General features: G+C 33.5%; 1 pseudogene; it reads left to right on the top strand.

Annotated features, from left to right (window-relative positions):
- The window catches only part of LOC109335276, a 16,816-nt pseudogene continuing 3,052 nt past the window's right edge, over positions 4,072 to 17,835 (top strand).

The following is a 17,835-nucleotide window of genomic DNA, read 5'->3' as shown; positions in this document are numbered from 1 at the left end:
ATTCAAAAAGATTTTGTCTCCTCATGAATTTGTGAATACTTAGTTTATTTTTCTTGTTGATTTATTTATGTGCAAATCAAACCAAAAAACCATCAAAATATGTTTAAATCATTATTTGTGATTTGACATGTTTACATGGTTTATTTTATTAGGCAATTCCTTGTGGTTCGACATAACCCTATACTATGCTACAATTGAATCTTGAAAGAGGTGTAAATTGTAAAATAGTAAAGTGTTATTAATAAATTTATTTGTTGAAAACACCTTTTAATATACAAAAGTGATGAAACTAACTTACTAACTTTTATTTATTGTTATTTACTTTCCGCATTTTATTCTTTAATACCAACCTTCCTTAAGGAAGAAGTTTGGTTTGTTTATAAAATAAACCCGAAGGGGAGTAAATAAATAAAAGGTCACTAAATTTATTATTCTTTTGTTCTTTATTTATTTATTTGTATCTAACAACTAACTATTCATCACTTTTATATATTAGAATACTTTTAAACCGATGTTGGAATTTATTCCACAAAATCGAGATGGTATTCAAAGGTACTTAATAATTATGTAATAGGTAATTGATTCGATACCATTATACCGGCATTAGAGTTTATTCTAACAAAGCCGAGATGGAGCCAAGAAGGAATGACTTATTCACATGATTATTAAAAAAGTAAGTTGTAACTGGAATAATATTGAAACCATTATACCGGCGTTGGAATTTATTTCAACAAAGCCGAGATGACGAACAAAGAATAAAACCGAGTTCTCTTACTTACACAAGGAACATAACAAAAATGAGAGTATTAATCTTTCAACAAATTGACACTGCTATTAGGACGATTTGTTGAGAGAAGAAAACTCCCAACTAAAAAATACACCGAGATACGCTTTCAACACAAGGCTGAAAGAAAACATAGGTATATCGTTGAACTAGGACTAACACTATTAGCACAGGCCAAAATGCGCTTACAATACTGGTGGGAAGCTTTCTCGACTATTGTCTATCTAGTCAATAAATTGATATCATCTATAAATTCAAATAAAAGCTCATACTTCTTAATTAATTATTTTCGAGAAAGAACCCAACTATGATGACTTGAAACCATTTAGTTGTGCCAGTTACCCTTGTCTAAAATCATACAATCAACACAAGCTTCAACCCACACAACTAGGTGTGTATTCCTAGGTTACAGATATTCACACAAAGGATACAAGTGTATCAACTCTCATTGGATAATTATTGTCTCAAGACATGTGATCTTCAATGAGAATCACTTTCCCTTCCATGATTACTTCATTGACACAAGAAATCTATTAAAGAGAATGACTAAAAATACATCTGTTATGCTTCCTACTTGTCCTGTAGGTACCATTGTAAGCAACACAACTGAACCAAACAACAATATTGTCAACCATCAGGAAGAGAATCCAACTGACAATTCAACAAACAATGATACAAGTGAAGGTCAACCAGCTCTCAGTGAGTCGTTTGCTAATGATGATAACAACACATCAATAGAAAATGAAGCAGATGATTCAACCTCAACAGAACTAGTGAAAAGCAATAGTCAAACTACACTTGAAAACAATCAACAAAGTCATCAAGACAATACCAACACTCATTGGATGTGCACCAAAAGCAAATATGATATTTACAAGCCTAAGCAACTCTAAGTAGGATTGACAGAGGCACATGCAAATGACAAAGAATCAGGGAATGTCAAAGGGGAACTAATCAAGCCAAAATGTAAAGAAGCCATGAATACAGAATTTAAGGCTCAAATGACTAATCAAACTTGGACGTTGGTACCATATGAAGGCCAAGAAAACTTCATAGCCTCAAAATGGATCTTCAAGACTAAATACAAAGAAAATGGTTGAATTGAAAGGAGGAAAACAAGATTGGTTGCAAGAGGGTTTCAGCAAACAACAGACATAAACTTTGATTAAACATTCAGACTTGTGATCAAATCCAGCTCAGTAAGAATCATCTTAGCCATTGATGTACATCTCAATTGGGAAGTCTGACAACTAGACATAAATAATGCATTCTTAAAAGGAAGTCTCAAGGAAATAGTGTTTATGTATCAACCTGAGGGATACATAGACTCCACCAAACCTAATCACATATGCAAATTGTCCAAAGCTATATATGGTCTAAAAGAGACACCAACAGCTTGGTTTGATAGCCTAAAAAACACACTATTGAAATGGTGATTTCAAAACACCAAAAGTGACTCATCCCTTTTTACTCTTAGAGATACAAATCATATCACATTCCTCCTTGTTAATGTTGATGACATAATAGTAATAGGTAGCAACAACAAGTTCTTATAGACATTCATCAACCAACTTAATGTTGCTTTCTCACTGAAAGATCTTGGACATATACACTACTTTTTGGGCATTAAGGTTTACATAAATAATAGTGGAATGTATCTAAAGCAAACAAAGTACTTAATTTAATAATTAAGTTACATATTATTGATAAAAATATTTATTTTTATAAATTTATTATAATCATCATAAATATATAATTTAATATCATTCTCTATTAATACTATGATTGGTATAATAATTTGTTGGGTTATAATAAAGAAGCTAACCACAGGAACTACAGCATTAAAGTCAACGAGGGTAAATTAACACTACACGATATATTCTCCAAGTGTCCAACAAACCCTAGTTGCATGTTGGATATATATTGTCTTTACTTATATACCTACTAAGATTTTAGACTTATATTATACAGTTAATATTTTCTAAGTGTCTTACAGACCCTATTTAAATTGCTATATATTTTTCACTTGTTCCTAGTAACATTTAAGACGTATAAGTTAAATTCCTTGAAAAAATAATAAGCTAAATACTCATTTATTTCGGTAAAATAAGTTAAATATTTTCTAGCATTATAAATAGACAATGATTTTTTAAGAAGACCCCTTTTTTAAGAAGACCCTTTTTTTAAGAAGACCCATTTGATATTTTGAATGTCAAATAAGTAACCCTAAACACAACATAATTTCTATTCCAACTATATTAAAATAAACTCATACATTGATATGATACTTTTTTGCTGCTGCTAACAGGAAAATCCGACTCTATTCGTTCATTCAGTTTGCCTTGATCATAATCGGACCCAAATTGGGTCGGCTCTTATCGGGTCTAGGTTCAAAAATTGGACTTAGACAATATTTAAGATCAGGTGGGTGACAAACATGATCTGGCCTGACCCGTCTCATGGTCAATCACTTATCATCTTTGTATGCATTTCTATTCAATTGTGTATAGAGTAATGACATCTCTCTGGTCAAAAGTATCATTGATTCACTAATTTTTTCATTATATATCCATAATTAACAATATGTATGCATATATCATTTCATATGTCAAATTACATATCCATAATAATAAATAAAATAGTGAGAAAACTTTATCTAGAGATATATATGCATTATATTTAATTAGGTCTAGAGTCGGTCTCGGGTTCAAAGATTGTCTCAACCGATATTTAGGTCGGGTTTGCTTCAAGTCTAGGTATGAGTATATAAAAAATAACCCTACCAAAATTTAGGGTCGAGTAAGGACAAGCCTTATCATTCTGAATCCTGCCCATGCTCACCTATATTGAAAAGTGAACTATAATGAATTTGATGATGTATAAATAGTTTAAAATAAATTAATTTTATTTTTAAGGATATGTCTCATCTGCATTACTGCATACCTGAGACTTAGTACTGGAAAGTGGATTATATAAAAAGTTGTAGACCATGATTTTAATTAATCTTTTGTTTTGTCTGGTAGAGAATGAATTTCGTCACTAAGTAAGTTGGTCCTTCTTGAGCCCTTCCCATCCCTTAGAAAAGTCATTACTCCCTTCATCTCCAATATAATATAATGGAGGTGGCTGATTTTTGTGTGTGTTGACTTTCCCACAATTTGAACATTGACATGCATATAAATAAGAAGATATCCCTCCCTCTCTCTCTCAAGTTGAATCTCAACTAAACCAAAAACCAGAACTACTCAAACTCAAAATTTGTGCTGCTCCACCCTTCTCACGTTCTTGAATCATCATCATATATATGGCTGAGATTGATGTTCCACCATTCTTTCTCTGCCCCATTTCATTAGAAATCATGAAGGATCCGGTGACTATCTCTACAGGAATCACATAAGATAGAGAGGGCATTGAAAAATGGCTCTTCTATGGGATAACCAAGACTTGTCCTGTCACCAAACAACCCCTCTCAGACTCTAATAACCTAACCCCAAACCACACTCTCCGGCGACTAGTTCAGGCGTGGTGCACCATCAACACTTCTCACGGTGTTGAAAGGACTCCAACGCCTAAATCTCCGATCAACAAATCACATATACAGAAACTCATCAGAGATGCTTCTCTTTCGCCTCAGTCACAAACTCAATGTCTTTGAAGAATCAAATCAATTGCTTCTAAGAGTGAAACCAACAAGCGTTGCATGGAGGCTTCTGGCGCTGTTGAGTTCTTAGCATCAGTTGTAATAAGCAACATCGTTTCTTCATTATCATCTAGTAACCATGATGATGATTGCGATGATCGGTTCCACCTGAAAACTGGTGCATGTGATGAAGCATTAAGCGTACTATATAATCTTCATTTATCTGAAGCTGGAATGAAGACACTCATAGGTTTCAAAAGTGATGAATTTATTGATTCCTGAACAAGAATTATGAAGAGGGGGATCTATGACTCAAGAGCATATGCAGTTTTATTATTGAAATCAATATCTGAAGTGGCTAACCAAGTGCATAATATAGCCAGTTTGAAAAGTGAATTGTTCATGGATTTAGTACAAGTTCTTAAAGACCAGATTTCACCTAAGGCTTCAAAAGCAACACTGTAGGCACTTATCCAACTCAGTCCTTAGGGCAGAAACAGGATCAAAGCAGTGGAAGCAGGTGCTGTTCCAGTTTTGGTATAACTTCTTCTTGATTCTAAGGAACGAAAACCTTATCATAGGATGCTAGTGCTTCTGGAGATGTTATGCCAATGTGCCGAAGGACGCGCCGAGATGATGAGCCATTCTGCAAGCTTAGCCATCGTATCGAAGAAGATTTTGAGGGCTTCCACCATGGCTAATGATAGGGCTTTGAGGATTCTTCTTTCTATTTCAGGATTCTCCGCAACCCCAAATGTGGTTCAAGAAATGTTACAGGTTGGGGTGGTGGTGAAGCTGTGTTTGATGCTTCAAGTGGATTGTGGAAACAAGGCCAAGGAGAACGCAAGAGAGATACTCAAATTGCATGCCAGGGCTTGGAGGAATTCTCCTTGCATACCCAGCAATTTGCTTGATTCTTATCCCTAAAGTGTGTGAAACGATGAGAGTTTTGAACTTAATTTCCTCTTTGAAATCAACATTATTTTCCTTTTAGTGTTTATTTGTTCTTGTACAAAATCATTTGAAAATTGGGCAATTGGGTTTAAGATATAGGTATGGGCATCAACTATTACCCATAAAAGATTGGTTGGGAAACAAATAGGGATTAGGGACAGTGTTATTAATAGATAACGAGTACAATCCCAATTAGATTAGTGATATAATGATACATTGTTTATCTAATAGTTCATTAATTAAATTGTATATTGTTCCGTAATATATTTTTGAATAAATAATAAATTTATAAATATAAGTATATCAACTATTGAAATAATTCAATTGCTTGACTATGTTATAATAACTATCAGATTCAAGTTTTCAATGATTTTGAAAAATATTAAATTTTCATATGCGGTTTGATAAAGTGTGATACTGTGTTTTGACCGATTTAATTTTATATCTTGTATAATTATCATTCGGTATATAGATAAATACACCAGTTTATCTATTCAACTAACGCTTACCGTATTGCTTACAACCATATAATGGAATACTAACACTGAAAGGTGTATCATACTGGTTTTGTTTTTTGTTTTCATTCTCGTTTGCCTTCATATATAATTGCTTGAAATAGTGTAAGTTTGCGTCTTCATGAAAAATATAGGATATTATGCTTTTGTGAGATCAGATCTTGGTAAATAGATTTTTAATGGGAAAGTAAAACAATATTCTTACTTTTTAACATTTCATTTTCCTCTCATCTAAATTTCACATTCCCAAACAAGGGAGATGTTTAATTTGATTTGCCTTCCTTTCTCTTTCCCTTCCTCCCCCTTTTCGCCTCTTTGATTTATCTCCTTCTATTTCTCTTATAACTAGTAGGATACCTATACATTCGCACAAACAGTAATATATTTTGCATGAATTTAATTAAAGAATGTGATGTGGACCCAGTGGAGTCCAAGGAACCCAACATTGATGAAGAGGCTTTGCGTGACTTAGGAAGGCCCATTACTAGGGCCAAGGCTAGAAAGACAGACCAAGTCCTCATGCAACTCGTGTGCTTCATTATGGACTCAAGTCCAAAATGGCCAAAGGAGGGCCTCGAGCCCATTCATTGCATTACCCAGGATGGGGAACCATGTGGATGCCACGTCCTTGTGATAGATCCACCATGACAAGTTCTATTATGACATCTAAAATAAGTGGAAAGTGTCTTAATCCACAAGTAGTTAGAATTTTATTGTTGTGATGAATTTCTCAATTATTCTTTAACTTATTATTTTTGTTTAAGCAAATATATGTGTGTTATCTTTCGTGGATTATAGGAAGGCTTGTGGAAAAGGGTCAAATACAAGTTAGCACGGCTAGATCTCATTCAAATTCAAACCCAAGCTAGGAGCAAATCTTGGCATGGCTAGCATGGTCAAATTTCATTCAAACTCAAGACTTGAATGGAGATTAACTTGGTTGATTCAGGAAGCATGAATAAAGGCATTTCCAAATTAAGTTGTTGTGAAGATAATATGGAGGTCAAGTTGATTGCACATCAAATTCGGCTAGCATGAATAAAGGCACTTCAAATTCAAGTTGAATGATCATAATGTGAAGATCAAGTTGATCAAATTCGGCTAGCACAATTCAAAGGAATTCAAATTCAAAGTTGGCGTATAGATATTGTGAAGATGAAGTTTGTTGCTCGTCAAATTTGGCTAGCATGATTCATGACAGATAAGATAAGATTCACATTTTGAATACCCATTTTTTTCTGGCCCATAGAAAGACCAATATCATCTTTCAAAATAATTAATTTCTAAAAAAAATTACTTTTTATTAATTTTTAGGACTTATTAAAATGTGATATTTCAAGTGTCCCACTTGAATTTAAAAAAATGGATAAATAAATAAAAATTCAAATTAATTAGATATAAAATAGTTTTCTTTAAACCAATGTGATTTTTAGAAAAATAATGATAGAAAAAATAATTTATTTTTTATTATTATATTCATTTTCCACCAAAAAAGAACAAAAAATTGTTTTTATTTTTTATCTTTATTTTTTAAATTATGTTATAAAGTAAATAAAAGAAATTAAAACTATTTTTTATTATTAACTTTTATATTTAAATTCAAAATAAAAAAATATAAATAATAAGATTACACTTTGCGTTGTACTATTTATTTATTAATTTTCAGAAAATATTTAAAATTAAAAAATACAAAGTCAAAATTGATTTGGTGAGGAGGTTAGCATCACACAAAAAAGGGTGGCGGGTTTATCTCATAAAAATTTGTTTTAGTTTTTTTAGGGATTAGGTTAGGTTATTATTTTCTATAAATAATATGCATTCGTTTGTGGAGGGGTTCCAAAAAAGAGGAGAAAAAGCAAAAAAAAAAAAAAGAGGTAGATAGAAATAGAAGAATGCTAAAAAAAGAGTAAAGAGAGAGAAAACGCAAAAGTGGTTTACCTTGGGAACTGTACGGAGGGAGGATAAAATGTTCAAAAAAAGAGAGCAAAAAAATTTCCAAAAAAAAGAGAAAAAACTGAAAAAGAACGAAAGAAAAAGTAAAGAGAAAAGGCTTTGGAGTTTGTAAAGGACGAATGATCCAGTGTGGGTTAGTCCATCCAAAGCTGCGTGCTCCCATTCTTTTCACAAAAGGATCTGTTGACCTGCGCGTTAACCCGTGGCCAAACAGGTGAGTGCAAATATCACGTGTAGATGCGACCATAGCAAAGCACAATCCTCTCTCCTAGTGTTCGTTCCAGTGTGACAAAGTTCGTTCCGAGAAACGTGCACCTCCTGTTCCATCCAGCCAGAGAATGACACGTGTCTCCTCCCACCTAACGAAGCATTTCAGCCAGTCTTGGAGTGACATGTGGATAGCAAGTTTGCTATCATCCACACAAGATCCCTGCTCCCTCCAGGTTATTTATTTTTATCTTGTTCGTATTTATATTGATTTGTATTATTAAACCATAATCTCTTAACAAATAAAAATATAATTTTTTTATTTTATTTAAAATCTTCCAGAAGTCCACTTACATAAAGAAAAGGTAATAAAATGCTGTTATAGATAAATAGTATAAGAAAGATAATAGAAGTCCATTTATAGATAAATAGTATAAGAAAGGTAATAAAATTTCACTTAATGTAACTATAAATCAATTAAATTTTTTTAAAGATGTCTTTATTAGTGAGTTAATTTTTATTTGTAATTAAAATGAAATATTTATTATAAACAAAAATTCAGAACCTTCTAATTTAAATAAATTGTTTGATTCTAAAATAATTATATATATTATTATTTCTTATAACTTTTTTTATAATTTTTTATTAATCAAAGGATGATGTAGGTCGTGGTAATACTTTTTGTTCTCATATTATCCTTAAACGACCACGTTATGACGCTTCTTTTCATTCGATTAATTCAATTAACAATAAAATGCAAAAAATATATTATAATTATTTTCAAACCTTTTTAAAATGAGATGCGCTGTAGACATTAGTTTTTGCTGCTTCACCCTTTTACGGAGTTAATTATTTTACTAACAAAATTTTTTAAAATTTAGAACTACATAGTTTTAATTTCCTAAAGCGTTTAAGGATACGTAAGAGGAAAACTTAATCTTGTGATACATAAAAATAAAAAAATAAATATTTTTGTTTTAGACAATTCAATTTTAAATAAACAAAGGGTTTAAAATCATGTAATTGGTAAAGGTATTATTTAATTATGATTGGACGAGGTGCTAATACCTTACTCGATCCGTAATCGACTCTCTAACAAAGATAAAAAAATCCAAATGTCCAATGTGATTGGACTAAAATATTTTTCTACATTTTTATCATAAAAGGTAGTGGTGACTCTAAGAGGTTGCGTAGCCGATAATTATGGCGTGACAGCTGACGACTCTACGGTGAATAAATAAATCCAAATTCAAATTAATTAGATATAAAATATGTTTCTTTAAACCTATGTCATTTTTAGAAAAATAATGATAAAAATAGAAAAAATAATTAAGTTAAAATAGGCCTCTAGAAACTTATACTCATTTTCCACAAAAAAAAAAAAGAAAAAAAAATGATTTTTTTTTCGAAATTATGTTATAAAGTAAATAAAAGTAATTAAAACGATTTTTTATTATTAATTTTTATATTTAAATTCGAAATAAAAAACATAAGTAATAACATTATACTATTTATTTATTAATTTTCAAAAAAATTAAAATTAGAAAATACCTAGTCAAATTTGGCTTGGTGGGGAGGTTAGCATACCACAATAAAAAGATGGTGGGTTTATTCCATAAACAATTGTTTTAATATTTTTAGGGATTATGTTAGGTTAATTATATTCTATAAATAACATGCATTAGTTTGTGGAGGGGTTCTAGAAAAGAGAATGGAGAAAACAAAAAAAGAGGTAGAGAGAAATAGAAGCATTTTGAAAAAAGAGTAGAGAGAAAAATAGCAAAAGCAAAAGTGGTTTACCTTGGGAACTGTGAAAAGAGAGGAGAAAAAGTTCCAAAAAAGTAGAGTAAAAATATTTCCAAAAAGAGAAAAGGCTGAAAACAGATAGAAAGAAGAAGTAAAGAGAAAAGGAAGAGAATAGGCCTTGGAGTTTGTGAAGGATGGATGATCTAATGCGGGTGAGTACATCCAAAGATGTGTGCTCCCATCCTTTTCACAATCTGATCTATTGACCTACGCCTTGACCTAAGGCTAGACGAACTAGATTGCGACACATAGGTGATTGAAATATCGCGTGTAGACGCGACCGTAGTAAAGCACAACTCTTTCTCCCAGTGTGTCCGTTCTTGTGTGACAAAGTTCATTCCAGAAACTGTGCACCCCTGTTCCATCCAACCACAGACTGACATGTGTCTCCTCCCACCTAACCAAGCATTTCATCGACTCTTGGAGTGACACGTGGATAGCAATTTTGCTTTCATCTACACAGGATCGCTGCTCCCACCATATTATTCATTTTTATCTTGTATATATTTATATTGATTTGTATTATTAAACCATGACCCTTTAACAAATAAGAATGGAGTGACACGTGGAGTGCAAATATATTTATATTGAATGGAGTGACACTTGGAGTGCAAATATATTTATATTGAATGGTAACCAATAATGTAAAAATTGTATCGTACTGGTCGGTTCGACCGGAAAACCGGTGAACTGGACCCCTAACCGGTATGGTACATATGTTAAATCGGTCAAGTATCAAAACCGGTCAAAATTGGTCAAAAACCGGTCAAAAGCGGTGAACCGACCGATATTTGATATATATATATATATATATTTAAAACTTAAAAACTTAAAAACTCATTACAAGGTGAACCATCTTTTCAACACTTCAAGGCACATGCTTCCCCGATATACTTAGATTACACCTTTTGGTTCCTAACATTGGTGTGTATCTCAGTGACATTTGTGTAATCTTGGAGTATTGTTTGAAGATAGGATTTGGTGCAAAAATATAATCTCGATATGAGACAACTTTGACTCCTTAGTGTTAAATGTTAAAACTCTAAATTTATTTGTTTTGTAGAGTGCGTTGTGAACTTGTGTCATTTATTTATATTTTGCGGTTGTTAAGTGATACTTTTGGATTGATATATGTTTTGTAATATAGACTTTGAATTTGTTAAAGACTTAAACTTGTTTGTGTTATGTGAATTTTGAGTAGATTATGAATATGAATTATAAAGTTGAGTATCTACGTATTTGGAAAAAAAAATTATTATAGGTTTATATATATAAATATAAGAAGGTATGTCCGGTTTAACCGGCATGCAGTTTAATTACTGAACCACCGGTTGAATCACTGTACCATTATACCAGTATCTTTACCGGTTTGATAACCGATACGATTTTAACAACACTGATGGTAATACTTCTTATCCTCATATTATCCTTGAATGGTCGCGTTACGACACTTCTTTTCATTAGATTAATTCCTAAATTAACAATAAAAAACAAAAAAAATATATTATAATTATTTTCAAACTTTTTAAAATGGGAAGCGGTGCGAACATTAGTTTCTGTTGCTTCACCCTATTGAAGGAGTTAATTATTTTACCAACAAACCATTTTAAAATTTAGAACTACGTAGTCTTGATTTCCTAAAGAGTTTAGGGATAGGTAGAAGCAAGATTTAATCTTGTCACACATAAAAATAAAATATAAATATTTTTGTTTTCGACAATTTAATGTTAAATAAACTAAGGGTGTTTAAATCATGCAATTGGTAAGGGTACCATTTAATTACAGGAGGATGAGGTGTTAATACCTTCCTCGATCTGTAATTGACTCCCGAACCTAGATATCAAAATTGAAATGCCCAATGTGATTGTGCTAAAATATTTTTATACATATTTTACCATAAAATGTAGTGGCAACCCTAAGAGGTCACGTAGCCGAAAATTGGGGCGCGATAGTTGCGCACTCTGTTGATTACTCTTTTTTAAGAGAGTCAAGCCCAATGCAAATTTTTGCTTCTTTTTAAATACCCTTTTTTGTTTTCTTTTTGCACAAACATTTTTCTGCATCTTTGTTCATTTGTTTTTTCATTTATTTTTTCAAGTCAATTAATTATTTGAAAATACTCACCATATTTTATGTAGCTTTGAGATGGGGGTTTATTTTTAAAAAAAATTGATTCCACACACACTCGTAGTACACTTGAGTTACACACATATGCCCTATACTTAGATGTTAGAGTTTAAGATTGAGATAAGAGGCACATTTGCTTTGCCAGTGTTAGACTTGTCTCTTGATATTAGCATAATGGACCACCCGGATTGTTCCTAATATTGTGAGTTAGGCGCTTGAGGGGCTCGACTCCTCTTGTTCCTAACCTACTATATTAGGAATCCTTTCTTTCGAGATTGGAGGCAATTTGGTAACCTAGAATTCTAGAGTCTGTATTGAGTCCACTTTAAATATGACCTAGTACCCCGCCATAAGGTTGTGACTTTTAGAATTTCCAAAACCTTATAAGCGTACCTTACTTAAGACACGAGAAACATAACTTAAATTCTATCTGTTATCATTATGAATTGAGACTTCTGGCCTTAAAGGTTGTTCATGCCTCGGTGTTATGAGGATGCCATTGTACCTCGATGTCCATGCACCACAAGGATGGCTAATTTCTATTTTTCCATTTCCTTCGATGGGCTCAACACCTTAGGGATAAATTTCATTCCCTTCAATGGGCTCACGCCCTAGGCATAATTTTCATTCCCTTGATGGGTTCAGCACCCTAGGGATATTTTCATTTCCTTCGATGGGCTCAACGCCCTAGGGATAGTTCTCATTCCCTTCGATGGGCTCAACGCCCTAGGGATACTTCAATTCCCTTCGACGGGCTCAACGCCCTAGGGATAATTCTCATTCTCTTCGATGGACTGAGAGCCCGAGAGATAATTTTAATTCCCTTTGATAGGTTTAACGCCCTAGGGATAGTTCTCATTCCCTTCGATGGGCTTAGCGCCCTAGGGATAGTTCTCATTCCCTTCTATGGGATCAACGCCCTATGGATACTTCTCATTTCCTTTCGATGGGCTCAACGCCCTTGGGATAATTTTCATTCCCTTCGATTGACTTAATGCCTTAAGGATACTTCTCATTTCCCTTCGATGGGCTTAACGCCCAAGGGATAATTTTCATTCCCTTCGATACGCTTAACGCCTTAGGGATACGTCTCATTTCCCTTCGATAGGCTCAAAGCCTTACGAATACTTCTTATTTCCCTTCAATGGGCTCGACGCCCTTGAGATAATTTTTCTGTCATCTTAATGAGCTCGAAGTTTAATCGTTTAACTCATGTTCGTGCACCCCTCCATACATACATGCATTTATTTAAAAATAATCATTCAAATATTCATCCAAAATATATATCATTCATACATTCATATCAAAAACCAAAAAATATGTCATTCATCAATTCAACATTCATATACTTATTCAAAAAAAAATATAAAAAAAAGATAATCATTCAAACATTGCATTTCATACATCATTACACCATAAATTGTATAACCATACATTATTCGGAAAAACTCATTCATGCAACATCAAATACATTCATCCAAGAAAAAAAACAACAAACATGCATTATTCATGCACAATCATCTCATTCATTCATATACTTTATATCCAAACTTGTAATGTGAATTTCATGATCTAATGTCAAGGGCACTCATAGGTTAAAAATTGATTTTTAAAGGAGATATTATTGGACTTGGCTAAAGTGATCCAGAAAGAGAAAATAAAGCAGTAGCCCAGATTGATACACCATTCACAGAAGCTAGTTCGCAAACCTTTTTTTGCATATGGAAATCCCAGTTGACCGAGACAACCACAATCACTCTACCACTCGTTCTGATTGAGAGGAAATAAGTGTCATAGAGAAAAGAATCACAGCCATGGAAGAAGAAAATTCATATGGTTTGAAGGACGTTAGTGACAAATGTTTAATCTCGGGTTTGGTCGTGCCACTAAAATTCAAAATGTCAACATTTGACAAATATCAAGGAACTTCTTGTCCTAAAGACCATCTGACTATGTATACTAGGAAGATGACTCCCTATATCAGATATGACAATTTGTTGATCCATTTCTTTCAAAAAAGCCTAACTAGAGCTGCCACCACTTGGTACTTGCGACTTGAACGTTCACAAATTCCATGTTTGAAGGATTTATGTGATATCTGATGAAGATAACGTTTCAATGTTCATTAACACACTCCAACCACCATTCTATAGTAAGATGTTGGGATGTGTATCTTTAGGATTCTGTCAACTGATGACCATAGGGGGAAAGGTAGAAAGTCGCTTGAGAAGTAACATAGATGGAAAGGATCCAACTCGACACATAACTCGAGATGAAACTATAAGTGAAGGGATGGAAAGTGATGCATCATTCATCGAAACCTTCAACCAACCTCAACGGGATTATCATCTCCAACAACATTATCTTTCTACTCACAGTCAAGAAAGACCATCTCAGAAACAGAAGATAAAAAGTTTTTATGAAGCGACCCCCATATCTTACATTGAGTTGTTGCCACAACTTGTTCAGAGCGGTTTGCTAACTCTCCTTCCCCTTAAGGAGGTGGTGGCTCCATATCCAAAGGGTTTCAACCCAAATGTTCATTGTATATATCATGGAGGGACATCAGGATATCCGACAAAGTGTTGCAATCAATAAAAGGGCAAGGTACGAGACCTGATTAAATAAGTGGGGATGAGATCCTGGAGTGTACTCCAAAATCCCCCTCACAACAGGAACGGATGAACTAGTGTAACTCTATGATGGAGAAGTACACCAACAACACAAACATGTATGTGTTCCCTGAGTCGTCTAAGGACAACTAGCCTGGACCATAGGTGGTCTCTATGTAGGATGCCTCGCTGAAGAAGTCGACATGTCACGTGATGGCTCAGCCCAACGACTATTATAACGGGAAGAACCAAAAGAAAAGCCAAGAGGATCTATAGGTGGAGGATTATACTTAGCAAGAGTAGGAGGATGCATCGGGCGAAAAACATAGTTGTCTGGAATATGTATAATATATATCGCTGGCACAGTAGAGCGGCGGAGGAGTGGGGCTCTATACAAGTCTGAATAAGTACTTCTGATATCTAGATCTTCCCAAAACACCATTCGATACCCTCCCATCTTAACCTCTCCCGGAGGGAGAGGCATGATCTCTATCACACACGGTGGAGTCATGAAAGGAGCATTGTATCCATCACTACTCGTAACGTTAAAATGGAGAGTAAGTATCTCTATATATGACAAATAAATCACATATAATAAAACAATTGATATAAATAATTTCATGTAATAATGAAGATATCATTCCACCCATATGCATAATAATGATATTATGATGAATGTAACATCTATTATGACGAAACTAATGACTCTCTAGATGAGTGCATGGAGAAATGTCTCCTAATTGGGGCCCAACTAACAAATCAACAACAATGGTATTGACACAAGTCGAGCCTGACTAGTCTTATGTTGTTCCTAGGACGCGAACATGAGGAATACAACATCGTGCCAACCATTGGTAACCAAAAGGCATATCACTATTGTCGCGCCCCGATTTTCGGCTATGCGACCTCTTAGAGTCGCCACTACATTTTATGGTTAAAAATGTAGAAAAATATTTAATGCCCAATCACATTGGGTTTTGAATTTTTGATATCCAGGTTCAGGAGTCGATTACGAATTGATATCCAGGTTTGGATTTTTTATCCCAGGTTTACCAAATGTGGTGTTGAGGGGTGATGGCTTTAGTTGATGAGTTAAGGGAATGAACACTATTATTGAATTAATTTGCTGGTTGATGGTCCTATATTACATATGTTTAATTATTGGAAAGAATGTGATTCTATTTTAGGTGTTAAAATGATGTTAATGGATTCAATCTATGTGTTGTTTTCTGTTTGTTCATGAGAGATAACATAAATGTTTATGAGTTTCCAGTGATGCAATATATAAATCAATAGCATAACAACGAATAAAGATGTGCCTGCGTTTATGATATTTAGTGATTTTCACATGAAGATGTAGGTATTGTGAATGTCATGGATATATAAAGTATGATGTTATATGGGAATTGTTATGAATGCTATAAACCCCAACAAATTATCACTGCTTATTAACAAAAGAGGACCTTTAATGTTTTAGATGTGAATGATAGTAAAAGTGTATACAAATATTATACAATAAACAAAAACAATGTATGAATAGGTAGAAGGACACTAACCTTTTATGAAAACTATTGTACTATTCTCCTTCTCCAATGTACTTTTTTGTTCTACCTCTATTGTTTCTTTCTACTTTTTCGTTTAGTGTGCCTTTCTCTGTATTTTTTTTTGCCAAATGTTCTCTCTTTTTCTCCCTTTACCAATATTTTTCCTATGGTCCCTCTCTTTTTTTATGTTGTTCGGTGCCTTTCTCACTATTTCTTCCTCCGCTTTTTATCAAGGTTTAGCCACTACTTAGTGGTTAAAACCCTCTACCCACTTTCCCTAAAAATGTGGGAACTTCTTTCCACTCCCTCAATCTGGTTAACAACCTGATTCTCTTATCACTTTTTACTCTAACTAATTACTATTTTCGAATTAAATAAATGTATATAGTTTTTTTATTATTAGAACCAGTTTATGAGTATTTATATAAAAATAATAATTCTTATTGCAAAATAAATAAATAAATAAATAAATAAATAACCTACAATATTAATATATGTACATAGATAGGGTGATGACTAAGATAGTGATGACTTGATGGTTAAACTTAAAGGTCCAAATTCTAGCCCATCAAGCTTTTTACGAACAAACTTGAACATCATACTTAGCAATATTTCACAAAATAACTCTAATATACACTAGAGTCTATTCTAAATGTTGAACAATGGACCGGACAAAAGTGAGTATTCACAGCTGCCTCTCTTTACTTGTTGCTTACCTGATAACAAACAAACTGATGTTAGTGAGATATCACGGTAAGTAACTCGTAAAGAAATGAATGCTAATTTTGTCAAGGACCATATAAATTTCCTTGACGACATCTCATTGCTTGAAAGTGCTTATCATATTGAAAGCAAAGTTATTTTGGAAGGTGTGACAAAGTTGGATGTGGACCAAAGACATAGGTCGGTGTAATGCTAGAATTTGGAATGAAAATGTGAAACCAAAGACGCATGTTTGTGTACTGCTAGAATTTGGGTTGAAAAGGTGAAATCAAAGACGTAGGTTGGTGTACTGCCAGAATTCGGAGACATAAGGGTTAAAGCCAAGAATGTAGGTTAGTGTACATCCAGAACCTGGAGTGACAAGTTAAAACCAAAGACGCGGGTTGGTGTACTGCTAGAATTTGGAGACATAAGGGTCAAAGTCAAGAACGCAGGTTAGTGTACTGCTAGAACCTGGAGTGATAAGTTAAAACCAAAGACGCAGGTTGGTGTATTGCCAGAATTTGGGTTAAAAAGGTGAAACCAAAGTCGCAAGTTGGTGTACTGCCAGAATTTGGTGACATAAGGGTCAAAGCCAAGAACGCAGGTTGGTGTTGTTAGGTATCAGTGGTTACAATACACCTAGAACTACCGCTTTTCAAAAATCAACACTTAATGCTGAATCAACCCTACTTAATCGATTAACGAAGGAAGATAATCGATTATATGGACAATCTTAATCGATTAACAGAAACAGGATAATCGATTAACACAACAATATTAATCGATTAAACAAAAACAGTAAGCAATTACAGAAGCGATTAAATGTAGAACAGTTAACCGATAATAGAACGAATACAGAGCTTACAGATTTGTATATCAGAATAGCATCCAGTACAGCAAATGAACAGAATGTATCAATTGAATTCAATATACAAATTAATCGATTGAAAACAGTAAAGAGAGAGAGAGAGAAAACAAATCATGCAAC

The sequence above is a fragment of the Lupinus angustifolius genome, chromosome LG20 (genome assembly GCF_001865875.1).
Source record: "Lupinus angustifolius cultivar Tanjil chromosome LG20, LupAngTanjil_v1.0, whole genome shotgun sequence".
Classification (NCBI taxonomy): domain Eukaryota; kingdom Viridiplantae; phylum Streptophyta; class Magnoliopsida; order Fabales; family Fabaceae; genus Lupinus; species Lupinus angustifolius.
This window is presented reverse-complemented; position numbering and strand designations above follow the sequence as displayed.